The following is a 27,536-nucleotide window of genomic DNA, read 5'->3' as shown; positions in this document are numbered from 1 at the left end:
TGGTAGTTTCAATATAGTGGTTTTGCGCAGCATTGTGGGAATATAAATCAAAGCTCTAGATTACACCAGGAGATACTGTGGGAAATTGAAAGTCCTGACTTGCAGACTCAGGTCAAAAAATGCAGAAATTAATATGCTTAAATTTGCATAAGAAACTGTGCATAATGTATTTTATCACACATTTAATTTCTGATTTTACTTTGCGTAATAATATAATGTCAAAGTTATTGATGACAAGGAAAACAAGCTAGGATAGACTGCATCAGTTTGCTTTTGCCTGAGCCTACTGGGAAGGACAATATTTGCTCCCCTCAGGTGCATCTGCACTGTAGAATGAATGCAATTTGACACCCTTTTAATTGCCAATTGCTCCATGCTATGGAATGCTGGGATTTGTGGTTTGTTGAGGTACCAACACTTTTTGACATAGAACACTCATAGTCTTGTAGAACTACAACTCTCAGGATTCCATAGCATGGAACCATGGCAGTTAAAGTGTTGTCAAACTGCATTAATTCTATATATATATATATATATATATATATATATATACACACACACACACACACACACACACACACACACACACATATACTAGCTGTACCCGGCCACGCGTTGCTGTGGCAAAGTGGTGGTGGTATTGGTTAAAAATTGTTGTGTAATTTTTATTTGACGTTATTTGTATTTTTTAAATTAATTTTATTGTAAGTTATCTTTTTATTTATTATATTTTATTATTTTCTTGTATTATTTTTAGTTATTTTCTGTTATTATAGTATTTTATTGTATTAATTTTTAGTGTTTTAAAATATTTTTTAGTTTTTTTTAATTATTTTTATTGGGTTGCTAGGAGACCAAGTGGGTGGAGCTTAGCCTTCAAACTGGCAGCAATTGGATAAAAACAATTATTCCTCTCTCTCTAATTAGGACTTTATTTTTCTTTTCTTTTTGTTGTATCAACCTAGAGGCGTGGATGATGGGTTGTGTTGTCAAATTTCGAGGTTGGGGGGCCTGTAGTTTTGTTGTTTTGTGGGTCGCTGTGATGCCATCACTCTTTTATATATATATAGATAATGTTTATTTATTTTCATTCATTCAAATATACATACTTTGCAAGTGTTTGTTGCATACAGTGCAATACTTTCATCTATTAGTCTTTCATAATCATTTCTCAGACAATATATTTTCAATAAGGGGTCACAGGCTTCTATTTGTATAGTCAAATAAAAATATTATAAGTTCCAAATTTATATCCGTTTCCTCCTTGCCTTCAGTCTATTAGCTTCCTCTATGTACATTTTTAGATTAATTTTACATTGAAATGTTGGATCATTGGTTGCCATTCATTAACAACGTTCTCTAAAGGTTCTCCTCTTAAGTGCATTAATTCTATTTTGCACATTGAACTCAGTTGACAGTAATGGAAGTAAGGACATGGAACTGAGGACAAAGCAGGAAAGTTGCAATAGGAAAGAGAAAATGGGAGTTTTGTAAAAGAAGTTGGGAAAATGGGGTGGCTAAAGATTACTTGGGCTGTCTGATTGTTCCCAATTGGGACAACTGAAGGGTGTGCGATCCTTGGATGACTTTGTTGTACAGTAGAGTCTCGCTTATCCAACGTAAATGGGCCAGTAGAACGTTGGATAAGCAAATATGTTGGATAATAAGGAGAGATTAAGAAAAAGCCTATTAAATTAGTTTATGATTTTACAAATTAAGCATCAAAACATCATGTTATACAACAAATTTTAAAGAAAAAGTAGTTCAATACACAGTAATGCTATGTAGTAATTACTGTATTTATGACTTTAGCACCAAAATATCACGATGTATTGAAAACATCGACTACAAAATGCGTTGGATAATCCAGAACGTTGGATAAGTGAGACTCTACTGTATTTGGTAATTTTGTGTGTGTGCTTGGGGAGAGCACAATACAGATTAACGAGTCTCATTTTGTCTATAAAAGAAGCCAAGTAGATGCCCCTGCACAGATACAACTATTTGTTGTAGCATTAAAGCACTTAAGTTTCTGAGGGCTGAAATGCACAGGGTGGATTTCGACTGCTTTTTGTGATTTGTATCAAATACTTATTTCTTTCAAGAGCTCCACTGGAGAAAGGAAACTGATAGAGGTCAGGTGGGTGAGGAGTGAGGAAGAAAAGAAAAGGAGTCGCTTGGAGAGAGCCAAGAAAGGGTTTGGGGTAGAAAGGAATTGTGGGTGAGATCAGAAGTGTTTATTATTATTATTATTCCATCAGAATGAAAAGAAATTAGGGAAGAAGTTTGAAGAAGCAGTGAAACAAGATTTTTATTTATTGTTTGGGAGAGCAAAGAATCCCATGAGTTTTTCTGTTTCCACGCCTGTTGAAGCATAGCCAGCATCCTTTGCTGAAGTTTCTATGGGAAACATTGTCTTTTGACTACAGTAGTCCATGTTTTCTCTGGCAAACAGACAAAGGAGTAGCCGCTCTGAGCATTCTGTTCACATCGTTCTTTGTTGGTTTTTTTCTCACTGTGACCTGAATTCACTTTGGTTTAGAGAGTAATATCTCCTCCCGTCACTTATAGCGGGCTTTTAGATGAGTTTCAACTTCAGCTTGGGAAGAAAAATCCTTTTGGATAGGGCTACCTCTCCCAGAACATTCTAGCTAGCATAGGATCTGGCCATTCTGGGATCTGTAGTCCTTAAAAGGGATTTTTCCAAACCATGAATGGACCCTTTCATGAATACTCAGGAATACAACAATGCCAGGAAAAAATGTGAGATTTATTAGAAGACGTTTACCTGCCTATTAATAACCATCTAACCAAGAGGAAGGAGGACATCTCATCTCTTTCGTTCCATTGTTTCCACCCATCTTTCTTCTTCCTTTCCATCCGCTCATTTATGTTTAAGGGTATTTGAAGAATCAAATTTCAAACCATGACAAGTGCATCAATACCCACAAATAACAGATTGTGAGTGTAAGAAATTGACAATTGGCTGCAGATCACATCTGCATGGGAAGAAGGGATATGGTGTGAACATAAAAAGTGCACATAGTAAAATAAACCATATCTAATCCACACAAATCACTGCATAAACATGTTTTTAGCAATGCAGGTGTACGTATGCACCTTCTAAACTGAACGTATGGTGAACCATGAATAGTTTAGGGACAAAGACTACTCAGAGGTTTTTTGCCATTGACGCCTTCCGAAGTATAGCCTACAGCACCTAGTATGTGTTGTGATTCCCCATTCAAATTCTTGCCAAGCCTTGTTCTCCTTATCTTCCAAGATTCAATGGGATTTGGTGACCACAGTGTATTTAGGCTCTTTTAGTCAATGGCAGAAGGCATTCAAGAAGTGCATACAATTTCAGATATATATGCAGGGGTAGTCATGTAGACCACATAAGGTAAAGGTAAAGGTTTCCCCTGACATTAAGTCTAGTTGTGTCTGACTCTGTGGAGTGGTGCCCATCATTTCTAAGCTGAAGAGCCAGCATTGTCCATAGACACCTCCAAGGTCATGTGGGATGCATGACTGTATGGAGCGCCTTTACCTTCCCGCCAGAGCGGTACCTATTGATCTACTCACATTTGCATGTTTTTGAACTGCAGAAGCTGGGGCTAACAGCGGGAGCTCACCCCACTCCCCGGATTTGAACCACCGACCTTTCAGTCAGCAAGCTCAGCAGCTCAGTGCTTTAAAACACTGTGCCACCGGGGGCTCGTAGACCATGTAGTAAAAGGTAAAGGTTTCCCCTGACGTTAAGTCCAGTCATGTCCGACTCGGGGTTGGTGCTCATCTCCATATCTAAGCCGAAGAGCCGGCATTGTCCATAGACACCTCCAAGGTCATGTGGCTGGCATGACTGCATGGAACGCTGTTACCTTCCCGCTGGAGCGATACCTATTGATCTACTCACATTTGCATGTTTTTGAACTGCTAGGTTGGCAGAAGCTGGGGCTAACAGCAGGAGCTCACCCCACTCCCCGGATTTGAACCACCGACCTTTCAGTCAGCAAATTCAGCAGCTCAGCGCTTTAAAACACTGTGCCACTGGGGGCTAGTAGACCATGTAGCAAACTCCAAAAATTAAATTGGAGTGATGCATTTACGAAGCCTACCAAAAGGCAGAAATGCATTACAGAAGCTTGTGAGGTTCACAGGCTTCATCAGACATGGATGTTAAACGTCATTTTAGATGAAGAAACATGATGCTGGAGGGTTATGGCCAGCAAGGGATGTCACCCTTAACTGCATCAAACCATCTCCTCAGTTTTAACATCTAAAGAAAGAGGCAGCTTTGCAAACCTCCATCACCCCTTAGTTTCCCCCAAAAGGAATTGTAACCTCCATGCCCGATGAAAAAGCCTTTGAGATTAGAAAACTTGCAAAGTGTATGTTGCACCTATTGGTTGGCTTAATACTTATATCACTATCATGTGTTTTTTTTTGTGTTTGCACAGTTTAAAGCATGCAAGGTTAGTTAAAGAAAGAGTTGGATATCACAAAAAGGAACTGCATGTGGACCTGATAGGGGAATGGAAGTAGGAAAGAATTGTTGTAGACTTTATATATATATGCAGATCCCTGTTTAAAAGTTTAATCCCGAAGGATATTCCGTCTGCAGAATGCACACAGTTGCTGGACAAAGAGCGAGAGAAAGGAAAGAAAGAATATATTCAGTTCTGGTATGGTGGGGGAAAACACCCAGTGCTTTTGACATCCCATAAATCACAATTTATTCGTGCCTTTCCTTTTTTTATACAAGTAAAAAGGAAAGAGAGCCCTCTCTGGAAGCAAACGAGCCTTGCTCCTCCGCTGAAGGCAGCCTGTCAGTGCTGCTGCATTGTTCAAGGAGATTTAGAAAAATTACCCCAAGCCACACTTCCCTTCATATCAGTAATTGTGAATCGGAGCCATGGGCCTTGCTTCAGAGAAGGAGTATCTTTGTGTCACATTACTGGAGCATTGCCAGGGATAAGGCATCTCCCCCGCCAGTGTTTGTTTATTACAGCAGCCTGAATTGGGAGGAGATTGAAATATTTGGAACATGTCATAGAACAGTGATGGCCAACCTATGACACGCGTGTCAGCACTGACACGCCTAGCCATTTTTGATGACACACTGCGACATGCAGATTGATTGGATGACTAATTTGTGGCCAAATTTGGTGTGATGTGGTCCAGTGGTTTTGTTGTTTACTCCATGGGAATTATGCTATATATATATATATATATATATATATATATATATATATATATATAAAAGAGTGATGGCATCAGGGCAGCGGACAAAACAACAAAACTACAGACCCCCCCCCCCCAACCTCGAAATTTGACAACACAACCCATCATTCACGGCTCTAGGTTGATACAACAAAAAGGAAAAGAAAAATAAAGTCCTAATTACAGGGAGAGGAATAATAGTTTTTATCCAATTGCTGCCGGTTTGAAGGCTAAGCTCCACCCACTTGGTCTCCTAGCAACCTACTCAGCCCAGGGGACAGGTACAGTTAGGCCTCACTTAGGCCTCTTCCACAGATTATCAGATTTTAACTGGATTATATGGCAATGTAGACTCAAGGCCCTTCCACACAGCTATATAACCTATTTAGAATACTATCTGCTATATTATCTGCTTTGAACTGGATTATCTTGACTCCACACTGCCATATAATCCACTTCAGTGTGCATACTAAACATAAAGACAACCCTACAACAGACATTCAATACCGCCACTACCTCAACAATTTCTCATCAACACCACCAGAGAACGCCACAGCAACGCGTGGCCGGGCACAGCTAGTGTGTGTGTGTGTGTGTGTGTGTGTGTGTGTGTGTGTGTGTATATATATATATATATATATATATATATATATATTTGTAGTATATTATTATATTATTACTATTATATTATTATTATATTATTAATTATTCATGACTACATTGAAACTACAATCAGAGAGAAATCAGCGTGGAAATTGCAAGAGGTACCATAGATTGTTGTACATGGAAATAATGGTAGTAAATAGTTTTTGATTTATTACATACAGTTATATATGACAATTATATATTTTTGTTATTTAAACTATATATATTGTGAAATTATGGGGTTTTTTTCTCGAAGTGACACACCACCAAAGTCATGCTAGGTTTTTCAGTGAATTTTGACACACCAAGCGCAAAAGGTTGCCCATCATTGTCATAGAAGCACTGTTGGAAAGGCTGTTGTGCCATTAGTCTTACGTCTTTCCCCCTATTTAACAATGCCCTACTTACATTCTCTAGTTTCCCCCTATTCCATATCACCTAAGCATAACTTGTAACATCTTAGTTCATTAGTTTGTATCCTGCCACAGCAGAGTGTAGCATAGTATTTGGATTTTGTGGAAAGACCAGTGGCTTAATGCAGTCTTGGCCTTGCTTTTCTTAAATTCCAGTCTAGTATTCTATGCACTGCACCATATATCTCTTCCCATGCAGTTCTTTTAGTCATGCAGCTTTCCAGATGCTGCTTAAGTGAAACTCTCAGCAGACTCAGTAGTATTGAGAAATACTGTAAGTTACTATTCAGAAACTTCTAGAGGATCTCTCAATGCCATTCCTTCTCCAAATCCATATATACCATATATACTCGAGTATAAGCCGACCCGAATATAAGCCGAGGCACCTAATTTTACCACAAAAACTGGGAAAACATTGACTCCAGTATAAGCCGAGGGTGGAAAATTTCAGAAATAAAAATAGATACCAATAAAATTACATTAATTGAGGCATCAATAGGTTAAATGTTTTTGAACATTTACATAAAGCTCAAATTTAAGATAAGACTGTCCAACTCTGATCAAATCATTAGTCTCATCTTCTTCAATGTAAATGTGCTCATGTATCCTTTTAATAATAATAGAGTAAAATAATACATGTAATAATAAATAAAGTAAAATAATAAATGCAATAATAATAAGACCAGAGTGAAATAATAAATGTAATAATAATAATAATAATAATAATAATAGAGTAAAATAAATGTAATAGTAGCAACAATAATAGAGAAAAATAATAAATGTAATAATCCCAATAGTAATAGAGAAAAATAATAAATATACCATATATTTTCAAGTATAAGCTGACCCAAATATAAGCCAACCAGGACCCTCACCCGAGTATAAGCCGAGGGGGGCTTTTTCAGTCTTAAAAAATGGGCTGAAAAACTAGGCTTATACTCGAGTATATACAGTAATAGCATGTTGTGTTTTGCTGTTAAATCATGAGATGCTCATTGTTCCTTCCTCTTCATTTCTTTCACTGATGAAAAGGGGCATCACAAAGTCTCCCTATTTTCTGTCTTCTTTTCTGTTTTTTCCTTGAGTTTTCTACAGAGCTCCATATGCCCACTGTCTCTTTCCCCACCAGATTACTTCTGATTTTAAGGGTCATTGTCCTCTAATTCAGTATATGTGTGTGTATGTGTATATGTATAGGAGCATCCGGTGGCTCAGTGTGTTAAAGCGCTGATTTGCAGACCGAAAGGTCCCAGGTTCAAATCCGGGGAGCGGAGTGAGCGCCCGCTGTTAGCTCCAGCTTCTGCCTACCTAGCAGTTGAAAACATGCCAATGTGAGTAGATCAATAGGTACCGCTCTGGCGGGAAGGTAACGACATTCCAAGCAGTCATGCCGGCCACGTGACCTTGGAGGTGTCTACGGACAATGCTGGCTCTTCAGCTTAGAAATGGAGATGAGCACCAACCCCCAGAGTCGGACACAACTGGACTTAACGTCAGGGGAAACCTTTATCTTAAATACATATATATATATACACTGTATATTCAGTAGCACTTTGAAATATGCAAAACTCCACATGGGGACAGTTTTGACTTGTAAGCACTTAGGAAAGGCTTGGGTGCTTGGTGCATAAGCACAATTCCATTGCAGTAAAAATGGATGCTGTTTGTGTATGTGTAGCCTGCCACACTCTTTCCCTATCTCCCTTCTCGCCTCATCCCCTCCGCATCTGAGAGTGTGTGAGAAAGCATCACAATGTTCCCGGCTGTTGTGACTTGTCCGTGTTCTGTAGTGTGGCTGAGAACAATCAAAATGGGAACCATCACGGCCCCTGCAAGCTACTGATAACAGAACAAAATAAAGGTAATTTCCAACTCACTAGTTAACAATAGCTGAGCAAGTCAGGTGGTGACTAATGAATCAGTAAATTACCTACTGAGCTGGAGGAGAGATATTTGTGAAACAATGGGTTGGGAAGAGGGAGGATTTCAGCAAGCAGCCTGAAAATAAGGCTTTTCTGCATATGGACTCCTCTGTGCCTCTTCAACCCATGTTTGCTTCCAAAATAAAGCATTTTATGCCCACCACTTTACAACTGGGTCCGTTTTGTAGCATTGTATGAATTTAGCACATTCTCTTAATTCTCTGTCTCTTGCAAAAGATACTCAAAAGGGCTAGTAGTAACCATCAAAACAAGGAAATGCATCCCAGAAAGAATGAGGATTCTAAAGCCACAGTGGTAAGAACTGTCTTTTAAAACAAAGACAGTTCTTACCACTGTGGTTTAAGAATCCCCATTCACGAAGACATGGAAACAGCCAAGCCTTCCAGATCAATCAATTTACATGCAACTCAAAGACCTTCTGGAAAAGGCTTGTTTTCATCCTTTGAACTAAAGCAAATCTAGATAAAGGGCTTGTCTGCACCAATAAAGAAACACTATCATACTCACCCTGTAACTGCCTTGATCCTGACACACAACATATGACCTCTTTAGCAGTGAAAGTGCTTCTTTTAGTTTTAACCTTATATACTTAAATTTACTTCTTGGTCTTGCTGTGTTTTGCTATGTATGTACAATCTAGATTGGCTTCTGGAGGCGAGACTATTGGGTGAAAGCTACATGGAAATATTGGTTTTCTCCCACAGAAGGGAGAAATTATTCATCCTTACATCTTAATAATATAATAATAAAACTTTATTTATACCCCGCCACCATCTCCCCATGGGGACTCGGGGCGGCTTACATGGGGCAGAGGCCCAAACAATACAAGGACAAAATATAAGCAGCATAATACAATCACAATATAAAACAGATAAAACAGTAATGCAATCTATCAATTAAAACAACAATACAGGATAAAAAATTACATTAAAACACATAAAAGGCATCTTATGATGCAATAGTCACTAACAACAATAATATGTGATCATTTCACAGAAGGATTGCAGTCTGGATCTTATTACCGTATATACTCGAAGATAAGCCGAGTTTTTCAGCCCTTATTTATGAGCTGAAAAAGCCTCCCCGGCTTATATTCGGGTCAAGGTTAAGCCAGCAGCGGAGCCTGGAGGCCACAGTATGTTTTCTTTTCCAAAAGCGAAAGGAGAGTGTGAGAGAAACCCTTGCAAGCCAGATTGCATGGGCAGAAGGGGAAGAAAAAAAGATATTCTTGCAAATTTGCACGATTCATTGCTATTATTATTACTACTACTACTACTACTACTACTACTATTGCAAGAACATTTGAGTCCAAAGGGAGGGAAGGAGGGAAAAGAGCAACAGAAGGTGTGTATTTCTTTTTATTCCTAAGGAAACAAACGTGAGGTGGGCTTTTTTGGGAGCGGGGGAGAAGTTTTAAAAAGCCTTTTCTGGCTACTTTTAGAGTTTGAAAAAGGGAGAAAGAAAAGAGGTGGAAAAGGGCAGGAGAAAAGAGGACAAAGTTATTTTTAAGGGGGGGGGCTTGCTTGCATTTCTTCCTTGGGTAAATGCATGCCCCAAAGCTTCTAAATATTTATATAGATGTTCCCCCTACAAATACATTAATATATGAATTTCCCCCTCATATGTTTACAGGTCTTTGCAAATCCTATGTAAATATAGATAACTAGAGATTTCCATGTACCTGTATATCTGTTCCTATAGGTATACATTAATTTTATATATGAATTTTACCCTCACGTTTGCCAGTGCACGTCTAGATAGATATAAACATTGATAAATAGGGCTTGGAAATATTACAGGAGGAAAATGCACATAGAGGATTTGCAAAGGTTTCAGGGGGAAATACACATGTGAAATTTGCAAAGTACATATAATGATAGATCTATATCTAGCTCTGCATTGTTTATGTAGGCATTATACGTTTGCCTGTTACTATGTTGGAAGCTGGCCTGAGTCCCCAGGGGGAGATAGATAGGGCAGGGCACAAATGAAGCTGTTGTTGTTGATGATTATTATTATTATAAAGTTATTGTTGCTTTTCCACTTATAGAGTTAGTTTACTGTTTTTCTTTGAAATACAGTAAATATTCAAAACATTTAACCCACTGATGCCTCAATTAATGTAATTTTATTGGTATCTAATTTTATTTTTGAAATTTACTAGTAGCCGCTGCATTTCCCACCCTCGGCTTATACTTGAATCAATAAGTTTTCCCAGTTTTTTGTGGTAAAATTAGGTGCCTCAGCTTATATTCGGATCGGCTTACAATACTTGTCTTAACTGAGTCAATGGGACTTACCTCCATGTTGGTTCACCATTCAGCAATTAATTCAATGGGTCTTCTCTCACTGAGTCCAGTCAACAGGATCCAGGCACTATTTTCTTCAACCCCAGTCCATCCACCGCACAGTGTTCCATTCTTTTCTCTCACTTTTTTTAGCAACCATCCATTCCATTTCCACTTGAACCTGGTGTTCCTCTTATTGACCACAAACTGCTTCTAAGCCATGTTCTAGATTTGTTTCTGTCATGACCTAGTCTGTATTGCTTCGGAATCCACTTTTAAGTGCTATAGTGTATTGATTGTTCAACCCCTGCTTTAAAAACTGAGCAAAGAAAATGTTTTGTGGTTAGTGACTTTCCCTGAGTTTAGTTTTTTGGACATTGGGCACTAGCCACTGGCCACAAGCAATACCATGCCAACAATTACACCCTCCAAGGCATAAATGACAGCAAATCACATCCCTGTCATGCTAGTGCTGACCTTCATTTCTGAAGGTTAGCGTCACAGTCTGTTTAACTGTAATCCATGCCCATGTTTTTCCCAAGCTTTGGCACCATTGCTTGAGCCAGTAAAAGTGCATTATATGAAGCTAACAAGAGACTGTTGCTGGCATTGAAGATATCATAGGAAAGAAAAAGAAAAGAAAAGAACAATCTGTAAGGAAACGGTGGAGTGGGAATGGCATATGTCCAGATGTGAAGGCATGCTTGAGGCACAGCTATTTCTAGTGAAATTCAACTTCATCTTTATTCTTCTCTGAAACAAAGCACCTGCTGAATGATAGAACAGCAAAATCTGTGCCAGGTATGCAGACAAGATTTATGATGTTACTAGCTGTGCCCGGCCACGCGTTGCTGTGACGAAGTATGGTGGTATGGGAAACAAAGTATAGAGGAGTTGGTGGTAGTTAAGGTAAAGGGTAAAGGTTTTACCTTACATTAAGTCCATTATAAATGGGTTATATAGCTGTGTGGAAGGGCCTTGAGTCTACACTGCCATATAATCCAGTTCAAATCAGATAATCTGTATTTTATAGGCAATGTGGAAGAGGCCTAAGTGAGGCCTAACTCTGCCTGTCCCCTGGGCTGAGTGGGTTGCTAGGAGACCAACTGGGTGGAGCTTAGCCTTCTAACTGGCAGCAATTGGATAAAAACAATTATTCCTCTCCCTCTAATTAGGACTTTATTTTTCTTTTCTTTTTGTTGTATGAACGTAGAGGCATGGATGAGGGGTTGTGCTGCCAAGTTTAGTGTTTCCCTGGATGTGTAGTTTTGTTGTTTTGTCCTAGGCCGAAATTTCATTACCCTTTTATATATATAGACTAGCTGTGCCCAGCCACGTGTTGCTGTGGCGAAGTATGGTGGTATGGGAAATAAAGTATTGAATTGGTGGTAGTTAAGGTAAAGGGTAAAGGTTTTCTCCTGACATTAAGTCCAGTTGTGTCCGACTGCGCACTGAAGTGGATTATATGGCAGTGTGGAGTCAATATAATCCAGTTCAAAGCTGATAATATAAGATTATAAATGGGTTATATAGCTGTGTGGAAGGGCCTTGAGTCTACACTGCCATATAATCCAGTTCAAATCTGATAATCTGTATTTTATAGGCCTAAGTGAGGTCTAACTCTGCCTGTCCCCTGGACTGAGTAGGTTGCTAGGAGAGCAAGTGGGCGGAGCTTAGCCTTCTAACTGGCAGCAATTGGATAAAAACAATTATTCCTCCCCCTCTAATTAGGACTTTATTTTTCTTTTATTTTTGTTGTATGTACATAGAGGCATGGATGAGGGGTTGTGCTGCCAAGTTTAGTGTTTCTGGGATGTGTAGTTTTGTTGTTTTGTCCTAGGCCGAAATTTCATTACCCTTTTATATATATAGATAGTGACTGGGATGCATTATGCTTATAGGGATATGAGTGCTGGACTTCAGCAGATTTTATTTATTTATTTATTTACAGTATTTATATTCCGCCCTTCTCACCCCGAAGGGGACTCAGGGCGGATCACATTATACACACATAGGGCAAACATTCAATGCCCATAAACACATCAAACAGAGACCGAGACAGACAGACGCAGAGGCAATTTAACCTTCTCCTGAGGGGATGTTCGATTCTGGCCACAGGGGGGAGCAGCTGCTTCATCATCCACTCTGATGGCACTTCCTCATTCCAGGTCGTAAATTAGTTAAACTTGCCTCCCCACTTTTATAAATGGTACCTTATTTCCTACTTGATAGGTGCAACTATCTTTTGGGTTGCTAGGTCAGCAACGAGCAGGGGCTATTTTTTATTTTTAATTGACGGGTGCTCACCCCGCCACGGGCTGGCCTCGAACTCATGACCTCATGGTCAGAGTGATTTATTGCAGCTGCTCAACAGCCTGCGCCACAGCCCGGCCCCAGATCAAATGTTCAAATGTCCACTTAGCTATGAAAACCCAGTGGGTGCCAGTCACACTATCATGGCAACTCTATTTTTCCTTTAAAGGGATAGTGTTTCCTTTCCTACAAAAATGTGATCTGGAATCCATTGTGATACAATTCCAGAGTGCAAGGGAAACAAACTATTCAATATTGGAGAAGTTCCACATATTCCACTCAGCACAACTGAGAGAATGTCAGACTACTCACTTCGTCATGCTATCCTTGACTTTCCCTTCCCTTTGCCGAGGGTTTTCATGAACATTTCCATTATTATTTTTAAGGATGGGTTGCTTCATGAGCTTCTTTCCTATCATGCTCTGTCAGGTTGTCTTTAACCAGAATAGAATGTTCTTTGATTGCGTCACTGTAATCGCTTTCAGACTACTGGCTTTGGAACATGCTCATGTGGAGTAGGAGTTAATAATATCGTAAGTGGTAATTTATCAGGGTCTCTCCAAGTTCAGTCACTGATACTGTATTAAATCTATGCGTTTCCATTCTGAGATTCCACAGATCTCCTTCATCGCCTAAGCATCAATTTCATCTATGCATATCTTGTCCGTTTCCCGATATTCCATAACTAAGCAATGTTCAGTGGAGCTCTGAGCATGTATGAATGGAAAACACTATTTTGAGGGTGTGAGGGATGAGGATCTGCAGCCAGCCTTATTCCTATGACATACGTCTAGTCAATAGCTTTGCATTGGTGTGGTGCAAACTCCTGTTCTAAAATTGTTTTCATCATCTTCTTATCATCGCCAGCACTCTTTTCTTTTCGCACCCTGCATTTGGAAGTTGGAGAAAGATAGATTGCACAAAGAATCTTGTTCAACTATTTTATTTCAACCATAATCATTCCTAATCCAAATTTGCAGCGAGAATGTATTACATAGCCTAATCAGTCACATATATTGCACTTCACTTTCAATTTAGTGAAAAGCAAAAGCCGTTCGTAAAGCAGAAAGAAGTTAAATGAACATCTCCTCCATTATGCTCTTTTAGACAGATAAAGCAGCACTGATATTTTCGTGCAATGGCTGTGTTGGCAGCAATCTCTCTCTCTTTCTCCCTCCCTGCCTGCATTTTCTAACCTTTCACACTGCAAAGACAAAAAGGGATTCACCCTCCACATGAGAAAATTATAAAGAGCTACCGGGGGAAAAGAACATCTTCTAATTTGTGCTGAAGCAACTGTAGATGATCCCTAATGGCAGAATTGCAATTCCAATGGAATTCAATGACATGTTTGGGCTTAGATCCCCAGACTCTCCAAGGAATATTCTTAAACCCATAAGTAGTCAATAATACCCAATATTCAACCCTTAAGCAGTCAATAGGTCAGCAACATTGTGTTGAATCCACATTAAGTTAATTGAACTTATACCCTGATAGAAATCAATGTGACAAGTTATTTGTGACGTAAATCCTATTGATTTCTATATGAACTAATAACTTAGGTTAAGGTAAAGGTTTTCTCCTGACAGTAAGTCCAGTCGTGTCCAACTCTGCGGGTTGGTGCTCATCTCAATTTCTAAGCTGAAGAGCCAGCATTGTCCATAGAAGCCTCCAAGGTCATGTGGCCGGCATGACTGCATGGAATGTTGTTACCTTCCCGCCTATTGATCTACTCACATTTGCATGTTTTCGAACTGCTAGGTTGGCAGAAGCTGGGGTTAATAGTGGGAGCTCACTCCGCTCCCCAGATTCGAACCTGTGACCTTTTGGTCCGCATGTTCAGCAGCTTTAATATGCTGCATCACCAGGGGCTCCACTAATAAGTTAGTCAACCCATCAATGTCATGGAAACCAGGCTGGGGGACCTTTAGCCCTTCAGATTTTAGTTGAACTCCAAGTACAGTAGAGTCTCACTTATCCAACATAAACGGGCTGGCAGAATGTTGGATAAGTGACTATGTTGGATAATAAGGAGGCATTAAAGAAAAGCCTATTAAACATCAAATTAGGTTATGATTTTACAAATGAAGCACCAAAACATCATGTTAGACATGGCAGAAAAAGTTCAATATGCAGTAATGCTATGTAGTAATTACTGTATTTATGAATTTAGCACCAAAATATCACGATATACAGTAGAGTCTCACTAATCCAAGCTAAATGGGCCGGCAGAAGCTTGGATAAGCGGATATCTTGGATTATAAGGACTGATCAAGGAAAAGCCTATTAAACATCAAATTAGGTTATGATTTTACAAATTAAGCACCAAAACTTCATGTTATACAACAAATTTGACAGAATAAGTAGTTCAATACACAGTAATGTTATGTTGTAATTACTGTATTTACGAATTTAGCACCAAAATATCACGATATATTGGAAACATTGACTACAAAAATGGCTTGGATTATCCAGAGGCTTGGATAAGCGAGGCTTGGATTAGTGAGACTCTACTGTATTGAAAACATTGACTACAAAAATGCATTGGATAATCCAGTATGTTGGATAAGCGAGTGTTGGATAAGTGAGACTCTACTGTACTAATGAGTCCTTATCAGCTGACCAAGACCGAAGCTTGACAGGTGTAAGAGTGCATCTAAAAATGGTTCCCTACCATCACATGTACTGAAATGGCACAGAGGAGGAAACAGGCACTGCTCCTCTCTTTTCCATTCAGCACAACTCCCAACAGAACCATGGATGGCCATCTGTCGGGGGTGCTTTGAACGCAATTTCCTGATACTTGGCAGGGGGTTGGACTGGATGGCCCATGGGGTCTCTTCCAACTCTACTATTCTATGATTCTATGAGAACCAAAATAGTTAACATGTGAGGCACACAGAAACATGGGATTCCCTGGATGGTCTGAGAGCAAATCAAGCTTGAACTCTTCCTAGATGTAAAGATGGCTAAGTTGAAGCTGTCATATTTTGGCCTACCCACATGAAGACATGACTCACTAGAAAATACAATGATACTCAGGAATGATATATCCAATGATATAGGAAAAGAGGGAAAATCCATTATAGGTGGATAGCTTCAAGTCTGCAAAACTCGGGCAGGGCTGTTGATAACAGGGCGACTTGGAGATCTCTCATTCAAGAGATCGACATTATGTCCAAATCACCTTGATGGCAATTGACAACTACATAGGAAACTATCCCGTAATGAAGATGCAGAACGTTCATCATGCTCTGAGTGGTGTCAATATAGGGATCATTCCTGATTTTTGTGCCAGTTCATGTGAGGAAAAGCAGAATTAATTGCTAGATGTATGATAACTAGGTACTTGGAGTCTTACCTACCTATAGCTTGGGAATTCTGCTTTTCAGGCTACACCTCCAAGAATTTCCCCAGAGACCACGGTTATTGATTGTGATATCTTAAGGATTATGGGAGCTGTAATCCAAGCTGTGCCCTTGATCTGAAACAAAAAAGCAATTCTGGGGGGAAAGGCAGGTGTGCTATTCATATATTAATTTCTCTCCCCTCTCCCCAATTGCAAATCTATTTCTTAAAACTAATGTGAGCAACCAACCCTAGATAATAGTGGCTGCTTTAAGAGGAACCACAATATGCCACAGGGTTACTTTTCTATCTATCTAAAATAATAATAAAAAGTTAACAAGAGTCTGAATATTGTTAGGAAGGCTTGAAACTGGCCAAGCCTCGTGATTTCACATTTATTTGCCAAATAAATGCCTGCCTGATTTGTTTCCAAAAATAGATGCTGAAAACCAGATGCTGGCTTTCCAATTTTCCGTGCGGCAGGTTTAAAAGTTGCAGGAGGCATTTAGCAATTATGATAGCCATTTACATTAATATACTGCTTTTAGTAAGCAAGGGCTCTACAATGCCACTTGCACATTTCTGAACTCATTATCGCACGTCTGCCTGCCCAATTTATTTCTTCATCGGCTTTGCAAAAGACTCGGCCAATTCTAGAAGGCAGCTGCCTCTACTGTGGAAAGGAACCACTGCCTGGTGTACTAAAATACAGTCATTGACATTTTGAAATACCAGTATTTTGATATTTTCTGCAGTGCACGTCCTTTTTCTAAAGGAAAAACAGCAGTGTGCATTCATGTCACTCAATAGAAGAGATGGATGGCCTAAGCACTGGTTTCAGTCTTGAGCTAAACTGAAATGACTTACTTTTTCACTGTTAGGCAATTGCAAGGCAGATCCTAGGCAGGCTGATGGACTGATAGGCTAGCAAGGGTTGGAAAAGGTTTTTTCCCCCTTTACAATGGAAATGAGTTGCAGAGATTATAGAAGCAGATTCTAGTCTCAGGTTTTTATTTGTGCTACCTGATGAACACTAAGGAGATTATCACACTACACTGTTAAAGTGTTAGCTATTCCACTGTCACTCCTGGGAATTTTGTGGTTTGTATTTTTGTGATGTCCAAAAGATTATTTTTGTTTGAGAATTGTAATGATCTCTCTCAAAACTTCAAATCCCAGGATCCCACATCAGGTACTCATTGAATTTAAAGTAGAATAGTAGTTGTTGAAGGCTTTCATGGCCAGGATCACAGGGTTGCTGTACGTTTTCCAGGCAGTATGGCCATGTTCTAGAAGTATTCTCTCCTGACGTTTCGCCCACATCCATACAACAACCCTAGAATAGTAGTGTTTGGACAGTATTGTGTGACAATCACCTAAGCTAGTAGCTGCAATACTTCCATCGGACCACTAGGAGCACCCAAGTATAACAAAGAGCAAACTGGGTTGTTGTATGTCTTTCAGGCTGTGTGGCCATGTTCCAGAAGTATTCTCTCCTGACGTTTCGCCCACATCTATGGCAGGCATCCTCAGAGGTTGTGAGGTATGGATAAACTAAGTAAGGAAAGAATATATATCTGTATAGAGTCCAGGGTGAGGTTTTTCCATATCTCACAACCTCTGAGGATGCCTGCCATAGATGTGGGCGAAATGTCAGGAGAGAATACTTCTGGAACATGGCCACACAGCCCGAAAGACATACAACAACCCTGTGATCCCGGCCATGAAAGTCTGGAGTGAGAGAATTGGCCGTCTGCAAGGACGTTGCCCAGGGGACGCCCGGATGTTTTGATGTTTTACCATCCTTGTGGGAGGCTTCTCTCATGTCCCCGCATGGAGCTGGAGCTGATAGAGGGAGCTCATCCATGCTCTCCCCAGGTGGGATTCAAACCTGGCAGCTTTCAGGTCAGCAACCCAACCTTCATGTCACAAGGCTTTTATCCCCTAGGCCATCGGAGGCTCCTACTAATACTTGGGGAGTGGGTTGGTTGGAAACTAGGTAAGTGAAACCATAGATATTAAATCTGTGGATAAGGAAATTATATATAAATAAGAGAGTGAACTCTGGTTTTAAATCTCCTGTTTTCTTTCTATATATATATATATATATATATATATATATATATATATATATATATATATATATATATATATACACATACACACACACACACACACACACACACACACACATACATATATATACACACACACACACACATACACACACACACACACACACACACACATACATACAGATCCTTTGCAAGCTTTCTGGCTTTGATCTCTGTGTCATACAATTCTTAAATTCCTTTATTTATTGTCTTTCCCCCCTCAAAATGGCAATTTGGTGTGAGAAACATATAGTCTCATTTTCCCAGAGGTCTGCAGGGGCAGCTGGTGCATTTCAAATGCTTTCTATGAGCTACATTAACCTAACACATTCAGATCATTGCAAAAGAATGGTTTTAAATTCTGTTTATGTTGTTTTATATTGTTACAATGTTTTAATTTGTGGATCTGTGTTTTTAACCTTTGTTGTTGGGCTTGTCCCTATGTGAGCTGCCCCAAGTCCCTTTGGGGAGATGGAGGCGGGATACAAAAATAAAGTTATTATTATTGATTATTAAAGAAAACAAAAAACTCTATTTATACCTAAAAATCATGAGGGCCTGAAATGTGTGGGGTAAAAATCCATTATTGATTAAAACAGTGGTGTGGAGCATCTTTTTCTGGAAGGCACGTATTACCTCTACAGGTCCATCAGCATTCAGAAGGCAACCTCTGTTTGTTTCTTGGAAAAGCAATGCAAACCTTTCAATTTCTCCTTTGCTTTTTACAAGCTGATTTGAGGAGGATATGGCAAGCTTTAGTTATTGGCAGAGTGGGTAAAATTCATCTTCGAAGCACATCACACCATCCACAAATATAAGACTGATGGTTTCGGACTTCGTGTGTGTGTGTGTGTGTGTGTGTGTGTGTGTGCCGGTTCCCAGCATCAGAATATCTTTTTGAAATTCTTTCACACTTTAGTATGACTGTCACACTTGAGTATGACTACTTAAAAGACTTTTATGTGGGTAACTAATTAAAAATGTAATTGAGGACAGGGAGAAATATCTATCACTGGGCACTGATACTAAGGGTGCATCTAAATTATTATTATTATTATTATTATTATTATTATTATTATTATTATTATTATTATTTCCAGCATTTGGAAACAATAGACATTGACAAAATTACGATCTGCCAACTGCAAAAGGCCACCCTGCTGGGATCTGCGCGCATCATCCGAAAATACATCACACAGTCCTAGACACTTGGAAAGTGTTTGACTTGTGATTTTGTGATACGAAATCCAGCATATCTATCTTGTTTGCTGTGTCATAATGAAATAAAATAATACATCACACAGTCCTAGACACTTGGGAAGTGTAGTAAGTAACACTTTATTTGTATTCCGCCCTATCTCCCTGAGGGGACTCAGGGCGGATTCCAGCATACACAAACACAAAGGCAAATATTCAATTTTATATCTTTTAAGAATTTGGAAAGTTCCATGTATTTGTACTTTCAGGCCTCATAAAAATGCTGATGTTGTAATTTGATCCAAGTCTTTGTTTTGAATAAGTTTTCATAGTGAGGGACTTTCTACTCCCTTCCATCAGACAGAATTACAACATTAGACTAAAGGGAAAGGATTTAAACTTCCAGGGTCCAATGATATTATCCTAACACAAGTGTCCGACGGATGATCCAATACAACAGCTAGCAGAGTGTCTGCTGTGGACTCATCTTGCTGTGTTTCAAATAATGATAATAATAATAATAATAATAATAATAATAATAATAATAATAATAATAAATACATCACACAGTCCTAGACACTTGGGAAGTGTTTGACTTGTGATTTTGTGATACGAAATCCAGTATATCTATCTAGTTTGCTGTGTCATACAATAATAATAATAATAATAATAATAATAATAATAATAATAATAATAATAATAATAATTGTGCGGTTTTCTGGCATTGTATATTTCTTCCGCTTCTGTGACTGTTTATTTGGGTTTTGATGATTCCGTAGCCCACTTATCGATGGATGTCCAGAATCAGCAGCATCCACCGCGGTCCTTTTTATCCTGGGCGACGACCGAGCCAGTATAGACTTCGTTTGGGTTTGATTCTCCATAATGCTAATGGGTTAGGTGCTCTTAGTTCTGCTCCTCAGCTGAGGCCTCTCTGGCTTGGTTGGACCTGCCGGTAGTTACACTACCGCCAGCACAGCCCTCAGTCATCATTGGAGCAGCTAAGCCCCCCACCACGTCAAGGTGGCACCTGCATCACACATCACACAGTCCTAGACACTTGGGAAGTGTTTGACTTGTGGTTTTGTGAAACGAAATCCAGCATGTCTATCTTGTTTGCTGTGTCATACAACGTCGTTGTGTCAATAATAATAATAATAATCTTTATTTATATCCCGCCACCATCTCCCCTAAGGGACTCGGGGTGGCTCACAAAAGCATTCAATAGTGCAAACACACAAAATGAAACAAATGCATAACAATAACACAGTAGCAATAACAGATAATATATACCTATATTTTTATCTTATTTTATTTTAGTGATGGTTTTGTTTTAATGGATTGTTTGCTTTTATGTCTGTTGGATTTTCTGTCCCATATGTAAGCCGCCTTGAGTCCCCCACAGAATTAATGTGGTTTGACATCACTTGAGCCATGGCTCCATGCTATGGCATCCCGGAAATTGTCGTTTTGCAAGATTTTTAGCCTGCTCTGCCAAAGAGTTCTGATGTTTCACCAAACCGCCAATTCCAGAATTCCATAGCATTGAATCATGGAAGTAAAGGTGCCAAAGTACATTAAAATATGGTTTGTCTGTGTAATAGAGATCTAGACTGTTATGATTTCTGGTAGGTATAATTTTTGTTCGAAACTCGTCCTGGTTGCTGTACTTGACGTGTGATCAGACACATGTTTGCTTCACTTCTGCTCCTGCTTCTTTTGTCCCACATTACATAGGCTAAGTTCAATGTACTCCCTTCAGCTGTACTTGAGGGAAGATATAACAAAGTACCATACAATGAATGCCTATGTCCCTGTGAGGCTGAGGCAGTGGAAACTGTGGGGCATGTCTTGTTGTACTGCTCTTTTTACCGAGACCTTCGTAAACATTTTATAAATCCAATTTTAGAAAGTTTATCAGGGAGATCTGTAAGGTTTTATGTTGATTATCTTTTGGCAGACCAAGACCCCAAAATTACTGCCAAAGTTGCTAGCTTTTGTGCAGCAGCTATAGCTTGTCGGTGCAAGATGTTGCCACAGTTTTAGAAGATTTTAATATTTACTTCAGCATTTACCTTTGTCATTTTAACATATAAATGTTTTATATCGCTTTAGCTGCCACATTCAATACTGTGTTTTAACTTTGTTCTTCACTGTGTTTCTTAATATCTAATTGTATACGTTTCCACGCTATTCTGATGCTTGTACATTTTCTGTTGCTGGTCATCGACTGTAATAAATAAATATATAACCATAGGCCATACAGATGTGTCCTAGGTTTTTCCTCTGAACGGGCATTTGGCAGGTAACTGGCTATAAAGCAAGAGCTTTTAAAAGAATGCCTGTAGAGGAAATAAATTGGGTATGTTGGCTTTTGGTTTGCCTCCTGTTTTTTTTAACTACCTACCTGTCTTAAATAGCCGGAAAAGACCCTTTTTTCTGACATTTGGCAATTTCCTTTCTCTCTCCCATTTTTGGGAGCTTAATTTGATCAACTAAAGATATCAAATTGAGATCCCTGCTCTGTATGGTGTCATTCAATGGAAACTTGCCCCAAAACAATGTCAATTCCAGATTAGGAGCGTTATTTCTGGACTACAACTCCCACAGTCCAAGCTCAGGAAATATCAAGAAACCTCATCTTCCTTCTTGAGTTAAGAAGAAAGAAACGAATAAGCAGGGTTGGGAGGTGGGAGCAGAATATGTTCTAGTCCCTAAAGATTTGTGTCTGCCTGCTCATATAGAGAAAGCAAGACCAAACGCTTCAGATCTGATTCCTTTGTGTAGCATATCCACCTCCTTTTTCCCATCTGGTGTTTCAGCTGGAATTAGATTTGCTAAAATGGCTAGCAAACTCACATTCCCAGCACTAATATTTTTTGCTGATTTAACAGCTTCCGACCGTAGTAACAAGCATTTAAAAAGTTTGCCTGTTTCAGAGAACCAAAACTCAACTTCTCATAGTTCAGGGAGACTTGCTCCTCTGTCAGCAATGTATTTATTAATTTCATCCTGAAAGCCACATGGAATTGGAACATGACATATTTCAGAAAAATAATGGTCTGCAATCCGTATTCATCAGGGCACATCCAGGTTTTGAAAGATGGCCACTTAGGCTGCTGGAAAACTTGAAAAGAGCTAAGTACAAAGGAAATGCCATCTTCCTTTTTGCTCTCTGCTTCCTGTTCACCAGACAGAGGGAGAAATACCTGTCATCGCCTTCTGCCCCATCTCTTGCTATTTTCACCTTCCCATATTTTCTTCTTTCTTGTGCATCTACCATAGATTAGGAACACCAGAAGTCTTGGCCATATGTCCCTTTATGGATGAATCCATATGCCTAATCCAATGGTCTATTATATACTATTTCCTTTTTTCTTGAAGCATCATGAAGGTCAGCTGGTGTGTGTGCGAACACCTAGATAAGGCTGTCAACAAGCACTGGTCACCTACTGGAAGCAAGGTCTATTTCTCACTCTAGATGAGACATCAAAGTCATCTTAGAACAGCAGTTCTCAACCTGTGGGTCCCCAGATGTTTTGGCCTTCAACTCTCATAAATCCTAACAGCTGGTAAACTGGCTGGGATTTCTGGGAGTTGTAGGCCAAAACATCTGAGACCCACAGGTTGAGAAACATTGTCTTAGAGACTCCGTCCTACTTTCTGGACTCTTAGAACTTGATACGGACTACCCTTTTGCACTTCCCTTGGCTTATCTTGGTTTTTCGCTCTACTCACTGATACCTTGGCTTCTTTAGCTCTGGACTGGTAATCACATCTTTTCTGCTCTCCCAGTGATCAATTCATTCATTCCAATGGGCTGCTCTTAAAATTAAGGCTAGTTTCCCCATTCTATAATTTATTTATTTATTTATTTACAGTATTTATATTCCGCCCTTCTCACCCCGAAGGGGACTCAGGGCGGATTACAATGAACACATATATGGCAAACATTCAATGCCAACAGACAAACAACATATATAGACAGACACAGAGGCATTTAACATTTTTTTCCAGCTTCACAATTCCGGCCACAGGGGGAGCTGTTGCTTCACTGTCCACTAGTGGCTGTACTTCCTCATTCCTTTCCTCGTGTTTTGCTGGCAGTTTTATGATGTTGTAAATTAGTTAAATTAGCCTCCCGCATAAAGCGTACCTAAATTTCCCTACTTGACAGATGCAACTGTCTTTCGGGGCTGCATAGGTCAACAGCAAGCTGGGCTATTTAATGGTCGGGGGCTTAACCCGACCTGTGCTTCGAACTCATGACCTCTCGGTCAGTAGTGATTTATTGCAGCTGGTTACTAGCCAGCTGCACCACAGGTTTTTTAGCTCCAACTGTCAGAATCTTCCAGCCAAAAGAATTAATGACTGGGAGATTTAAGAGGTGTGGTTAAAAAAAATGTATCGTAGTCAGGTTTGGCGATGCGTATACAATTTTCTATCTACCTTTTTGAGTATCCCAACTCTTTTATACCTGGCTGATGAATATTAGCATTCCTAAAACCAAAATCTGGGGAGTGGAATGAGTACCCACAGTTAGCCTCAGCTTCTGCCAACCTAGCAGTTCGAAAACATGCAAATGTGAGTAGATCAATAGGTCCGACGGGAAGGTAACGGCGTTCCATGCAGTCATGACGGCCACATGACCTTGGAGGTGTCTATGGACAATGCCGGCTCTTTGGCTTAGAAATGGAGATGAGCACCAACCCCCAGAGTTTGACACGACTAGACTTCATGTCAGGGGAAAACCTTTACCTAAAACCGAAATAGTTAGTTCAGTTTGATTGTACCTGTGAACATTGATTTCCAGTTTTAACTTTAGTATATGATTTCTTAAAAGTAAAGGTAACAATAAACACACCTAATAATATAAGGACTCTTCATTGATGAAACTGCAATTAGGGAATGACACGTTCTCCACACATACACACCTTTTCTTCATTATTTTCTTTATTCTATATTCGATCCAACAGAGGTTAATATTATGCAGAGCTACCACAAAGGAGATTATTTTTTTATTCTTCCATGCTGTTCTTCTGAGGGCAGCCAAGGGAAAGAAGCCAAGTTGGTTTTCTTGTGACTTATTGATTATAAATAAGATGTTCATCCTTATAAAGGCCAATATGACTATGTTCCAAATCCTTTGTGCTATGCAACTGGTGAATGTGGGTATGGTGAAGAAGAAGAAAATCCACACTTCTGACTTCATTCTTTGAACCATTTCCATTCCTTTAATGACATTCTTCTTTCTTTTTGTTATGAAGTTGCTGCAGCTAGGAGGGAAAAAAATTGCTAATAAGGACTTCTGGTGCCTCGGTTACCCTTTGGGTACAGAGAAAACCTGTCTAGCGTTTTAAAATGTCAGCTAAAATGAGAAGATTTATCAGCTTTCCGTCTTTTGTATCTAAGCCTCTTTTACTTCATTTGGTGCCCACAATTGGTTTCCAGAAGTTTCTTCCTTGTCACTTCTGCCTAAAGCTGCATGTATATGTTTTAATGACCAGAGACATCAATTTCCCCAGTTTATAAGAGGATGGCAGTTTTTTGAGAATACAGGCAAGAAAATCTACACGGATCAATGCTTTTGAACTAGGATGGCCTCAGTATATGAGCCGGCATAAGGATATACAGGAGAAGCTTTTCTCTTTGCAAATATTCCGTAGCAGGGTCAAATTCTGTTAAATGTACTTTCCGCCCACAACCATCGCAGCATGCCCTTTACAATGTGATGAGAGAAAGCATACCTGTGGGGAGGCTGCCTTTTAAATCTTGCAAGAGTAGAAGTTGTACTCTGGGATTGAATGAGGGATACATTGTTTGGAGCTGAAGGATATGTTTTGCCTGCTTGGACAGGAGTCGGCAATGTGCTGCCGATGGGCCATATTTGGCTTCCAAAGCTGGTTTGGCACCCATCAAACCCATGAATCATCTAGGACAGGGGTCCCCAAACTAAGGCCCGGGGGCCGGATGCGGCCCTCCAAGGTCATTTACCTGGCCCCTGTCCTAAATTGTAGACTAAGGATTGACCTAAGTCTACCTGGTCTTTGGAGGTCTCTTTGCTTACTTATAGCCTTATGAGGTCATCTAGATGGTCTTTGAAGGTCTCTTTGCTTAGCTACGGTCTTATGAGGCCATCTAGATGGCTTTTGGAGGTCACTTTCCTTACCTATGTTCCTATGAGATGGTCTAGATGGCCTTTGGGGGTCCCTTTCCTTACCTATGGTTTTATGAGATTGTCTAGATGACCTTTGGGAGACCCTTTCCTTACCTATGGTCTTATGAGACCATCTTGATGGTCTTTGGAGGCCTCTTTGCTTACCTATGGTCTTATGAGATCGTCTAGATCAGGGGTCCCCAAACTAAGGCCCATGGGCCGGATGTGGCCCTCCAAGGTCATTGACCTGGCCTCTGTCCTAAACTTTAGACTTAGGGTTGACCTAAGTCTGAAATGACTTGAAGGCACACAACAACAACAATCCTAATTTTGGACTATTACATCATAGTCTGGCCCCACAACAGTCTGAGGGACTGTGAACCGGCCCTCCACTTAAAAAGTTTAAGGACCCCTGATCTAGGATTAAATAGCATGTGAGGGGCCCTACATTATTAGCTGAGCAGTTCTCAGTGAATGGAAGGATGTGGGACAGTCTGTGTGGCTCAAGAGCGGAAAGTCAGATCCATCACACTTGACCATATCAGCCTTGGCCTGGGTCAGCTATTGTGATTACCAATACCTTAAACATTGCTTTGGCGTTATCTCTGATCAGAAAAAAACACTGTTTGCAGTACCAGCTCTTCTCCACTTTTCCCCACACATCCTACCTTGTTTCCCCGAAAATAAGACAGTATCTTATATTAATTTTTGCTCCCAAAGATGTGCTAGGTCTTATTTTCAGGGGATGTCTTATTTTTCCATGAAGAAGAGTTCACATTTATTGTTGAACCAAAAAAAGGTCTGTATCCGGCCCCCGGGCCTTAGTTTGGGGACCCCTGAGATAGACCAGCAGTCTTCATCTTCACCCGGCTCAATTTCCTTTTACCTATTTTTCATTTCTACCCATGAAATGCAGCAGGGCATTCCAAAAAACATACACCCCCAATTTGTGTTGTGTACATTAGCAAGAAGGTGCACTAAAAAAGCCTAACCAGATAATCTGGAAAAAGACAGATAAAGTGCTGCAGCTGATTCAAGTACAGTAGAGTCTCACTTATCCAACACTCACTTATCCAATGTTCTGGATTATCCAACACATTTTTGTAGTCAATGTTTTCAATGCATTGTGATATTTTGGTGCTAAATTCGTAAATACAGTAATTACTACATAGCATTAATGTGTAATGAACTATTTTTTTCTGTCAAATTTATTGTATAACATGATGTTTTGGTGCTTAATTTGTAAAATCATAACCTATTTTGATGTTTAATAGGCTTTTTCTTAATCTCTCCTTATTATCCAATGTATTTGCTTATCCAACGTTCTGCCGGCCTGTTTAGCTTGGATAAGTGAGACTCTACTGTAATATTACATTTACTATATAATGTATAATTAATATTATTATATTGCATAATTATTAGTATTATATTGTATTACATTATAGTATTAGTATCAATATTATATGTATACAAAATATATTCAATTGTTACCATAGCACAATATTAGTAAATGAAAGAACAATACAATATTTAAAAATAAAAACAATTTTAACCAACATAAACCTATCAGGATTTCAATGGGAAGTGTGGGCCTGCTTCTGGCCAATGGGATAGTCAAGTTAAGTAGGATTGTTGGTGTGAAGTCTAAAACTGAGGGTGGGGGCCAAGGCAATGACCTTGGAGGTCTGTATCCGGCCCCCGGGCCTTAGTTTGGGGACCCCTGAGATAGACAAACAGTCTTCATCTTCACCTGGCTCAATTTCCTTTTACCTATTTTTCATTTCTGCCTGTGAAATGCAGCAGGGCATTCCAAAAAAACAAACACCCCCAATTTGTGTTGTTGTGCACATTAGCAAGAAAGCTCACTAAAAAAACCTCACCAGAAAATCTGGGAA

The 27,536-nt window shown here is 39.6% G+C and overlaps 1 protein-coding gene across 3 annotated transcripts in view; it reads left to right on the top strand.

Annotated features, from left to right (window-relative positions):
* Positions 1-27,536, top strand: part of kirrel3 (kirre like nephrin family adhesion molecule 3) — a 960,216-nt gene that overhangs the window by 500,244 nt on the left and 432,436 nt on the right. The window lies entirely within an intron of this gene.

This window comes from Anolis carolinensis, unplaced genomic scaffold, assembly GCF_035594765.1.
Source record: "Anolis carolinensis isolate JA03-04 unplaced genomic scaffold, rAnoCar3.1.pri scaffold_8, whole genome shotgun sequence".
NCBI lineage: Eukaryota > Metazoa > Chordata > Lepidosauria > Squamata > Dactyloidae > Anolis > Anolis carolinensis.
The sequence above is the reverse complement of the archived record's forward strand: the minus strand, read 5'-3'. Positions and strand labels throughout refer to the sequence as shown.